The sequence below is a fragment of the Mustela nigripes genome, chromosome 1 (assembly GCF_022355385.1).
Source record: "Mustela nigripes isolate SB6536 chromosome 1, MUSNIG.SB6536, whole genome shotgun sequence".
Taxonomy (NCBI): domain Eukaryota; kingdom Metazoa; phylum Chordata; class Mammalia; order Carnivora; family Mustelidae; genus Mustela; species Mustela nigripes.
The window spans coordinates 132,709,820-132,713,782 of NC_081557.1; positions in this window are offsets into that span (position 1 = coordinate 132,709,820).

The following is a 3,963-nucleotide window of genomic DNA, read 5'->3' on the forward strand; positions in this document are numbered from 1 at the left end:
CCACTAGAAGCCCTGGGTTGGGTGATTTCTAGCTCTGTGGACCAAAATGTTCTTCAGGCATCTGCTCTCCAAGGGAAGGGACAGATTTCAGCTGAAAACCTCAAAGCACAAAGTGTCTTGTGAGTTTGCCCCTTTCCTCCAGATAATATGGGTCTTCGAAGCATTCTTACTGTTCTGAGGGAGGGTCTCCTCTTTCTTTCTCACCAAATAGGGGAAATAACATAAATTTAATTTCTGACAGGACACCATTTTAAAGGGGTACCAATCATACATGTGTCTCATGGCCATCTGAAGTTACCTAGGGTGGTGACCTTCTTCAGCGATACAGCTGCCCTCTCAGGAGTTATGGTGGAGAGGAACTTGACTTGCTCATCATCCCATCTGTGCTAAATGTAAGGGCCAAGCACTATATGGAGATGTCCCTGGCATGGGATCCAGCACCTGGTAACTTCCAGAAGGTATCCATGGAACAAATTGGCCCTGTTCCAGCTGCCCAGTGGCTTCACCTCAGGCCTTCCTCTATCCTCACCCAAACCAGAGAAGTTGGTGAGTTCCCACTGGGAATGCCTTTCCTTCACTCAGGCAAGACTTTTCCCTTGAATGCAATGTCTTGGTTGATACTTCCTTTTCTCTTCTCTTGGCCACAATCCATATTAAAGAAATATCTTTAAGTTTTAATATTGGATGGCACTATCCTTACCTATCAGGAGTATGTATAGCTGTATTTCTGTCCTGTTTTCTTGAAGAACAGGCAGCATCCTGGGCATAATGTATTAAGAATTTTTCTGGAGTGCTTTATGGAACCCAGCTTCTACCACAGAAGAAACATCTCAGTCTAACCCAGAGCCCTGGTTGCTGTGTGGTATTTTGAATTCCTTAAAATAGTCTGATTGCCCATATTTGAATCACTTACCATTTCCAGGACACTAGACAACTCTGACAACTGAATTCTCAGAAAGCCTTTATTTGAGGGTACTGCTCCTGTGAGAGGGAAGTGGATTTAGAGAGAGAGCGTCCCCTCTGGGAAGTAGCCACCTCAGAGAAATGGGTTTGAGTAAATAGAAAAACAAAGCACTGAGTTAAAGTAACAAAAGGAGTATTGAATGTATCCTAAAAGCTTATTTTAGAGAGGGAGCGAGAGCAGGCAGAGGGGCAGAGGGAGAGAGAATCTCTAGCAGACTCCCTGCTGAGTGCAGAGCATGACTTGGGGCTTGATCTCACAACCCTAAGACCATGACCTGAGCCAAAACCAGGAGTCTGACACTCAGACCACTGAGCCACCCAGGTGTCCCCTGAATGTTTATGTTTTAAAACTTAAAAAAAAAAAAAAAAAAGAACTATCTTCTTAGGGTGTCAGTAGGTCAGAAGCTGGGTAGAGTGTTATGCCTTTCTGTCTTCTCTCTGCTCTCCTTCCCTTCTCCCTCCCCCACCTTTCTCTCCTTCTCTCCTCTCTCCCCCTTCCCTCTTCTCTCCAATCCCTCTCATACCTTTCTCCCCCCTCTCCCCTCCCCCTCCTCTGCTTGCTCCTTCCTCTTCTTTTCCCTCCCTCCCTCTCAGCCACCCCTGTGCTAATACTGAACTTCCTTTCCTCAATCCCTCTGGGCACTTTATTCTTTAGGAATTAAGTAGAAGCCTGGAATTTTAGTGTTCTGATTGCTAGTTTGCCATTTAAACGTGTTTTGCAGGAATTATGGAGAATGTAAAAAAAAGAGAAATTTGGAGTATATAATCATATATATATAATCATATTACCCTGGATATAATCATTCTCCTTGAAAACCACCTCTCTCCCAACTCTATTATCTCACCTTCCTCATTCTCCTCTTTCTTTCTTTCTTTTTTTTTAAATTAACGTATAATGTATTATTAACCCCAGTTTCCTCTTTCTTTTCTGGAACTTTTCCTTTTTTACCTCCACCCCCATTTGTAATGGTCTGAATATCTCATTAACAGAATAGTGGATATTTGCACACAAATTCATTGTATTTAATATAATGGTTTTAAGACCCATAATTCTAAGAAACAATTTGAAATAACCTTGCATTGCTTTTGTTGGCCAAAGATAAATAAGCTAATTAAGTGAAACTAGAAGGTGATGTTTAATGAAGTTAATTAAGGCCCGAATAATATCAACCACCTTTTACATGATCGTTTGTATTTTCCTATGGTCTCTAAGTATACAATGATAGCAGTGAAGTTCAAAGGACAAGAAGGTATGCCTGGAACAGGTTGTAGGTCATTTTATTAGTTTCGTTCCTCTACTATTCGTAAGGCACTTACAATGTATAAAGATAACATATATAGGCTTAAAGGCAGGGAGTTTTGGTTCAGATACTTAACATTGCAGATAGATGCCTATACCTCGTATTGGTCTTCAAGGATGTGGAAAGGCTTTGAGGAAATTCTGTACTGTAAACTGGATGGTGTGGTATTCAGAAATAATAGAGAATTTTCCTGCTAAGGAAAATTGGATGCCCAGATGTTGAGATAATTTGGAGATGTGACTGAGAAATCTTTTGGATAATCTCTGAGGAATCATGAAAGAGAACAGAGACATAAGAGATGGGAAAAATGGAATTATAATTCTCAACAAGAGAAAGAAAGCAAATTCTATGAACTAAATTTAGTGAGCTGGTATTGATTTTTGGTGAGAATCTTAAAGAATGCTAGGAGATGGTATCTGAGATCTTAGGGAATCGTGGCCAGGGGGAGCGGGTGGTGGGAAGAAAGGGAATCAGCATGAAGAACCAGCACAGGGTCACTAAAAACACATTGTGTCAGAATGTTTTCATCTTTTCTGAGGGGCTTATTCAACTGGCAATCTTATAAATGAGATTGATACAAGGTGTCTACATTCCAAGAAGGAATCTGACATATTCACTCCAGTACTCTTGCCATAAAGAGAAGCAGGGTATCGTTTTCTGTTTTTAGGTCATAAACCACAGAAACAAATTCTAAGTAGTTTAAGAAAATAGGGATTTTATCCAAGGAGAAGCTCTCCTGAAGGGGTAGACAATAAGGTTTGGATGCCCCAAATCAGAACCATATCCAAAAATCACAGAGCTGGTCTTGTGAGCTCATGACAGCTTGTCAACACGGGCATGAAACCACCATTCTCACTCTGACACCACTGACCATGGTGTCCCAAAAAGGGTATAAAGCTTTCCCCACCTTCTGCCAGAATAGAATCCTTAAAGTCCCAGATTCTTTGCATCTCTAGCTCCTAAAACTGCTGAACTGCAGTTCAGCATGATGCCTCTGATTGGTGGAGCATATATCACATGCCTGAACTCCAGTTGCAAAGGAAGCTGAGAAAGCCAAGAGCTAACAGTTTTCACCTTTCATCCCAGAAAGGTGGTCTCTGGCTTCTAAAAGACTCATAAGGTAGGTAATTGTGCCAAAGAAAGGCTGAAGGATCTAGGGTAATTGGGTATGTTTGAAGGTTGAAATGGTTGAAGGACCATAGCTAAAGCTTGTTAATTAATCAGTCCGTTTTCATCTAAAAGAAGGTTTTTATTGGCATACCACAGGACTTTGCATTTTTGTGCTACACAAAATTTTTTTAATGAGTGGCTTGGCTGAAGCCAGAAAAGCAGCTTATTTTATTTGCAGGTGACACATCGCTAGAGTGAAATGCTAATGCATGCAAGGGCAAAATCAGAATTGCAAAAGATCTCTAAAAGTCTGAACCAATCAGCCCATATTACAAGACAAAGTCTGTCAGTAGTTAATGGCAGACTCTGTTTTAAGGTTTTAAAAATCTATCTACTCAAATATGTAGCTGCTGCTAAGAAACAGGCCATAGTTTAATGTGGTTGCCAAGAAAGCTAATTAAACCCTAGGCTGCGTGAATAGATGCATAGTATTTAGAACAAAGCCTTCCTCACTCTGCACTAAATGGACCACAGCTGAGCACTGTGCCAAGCTATGAGCACCATCTTTTACCAGGAGCCAACAAGTTGG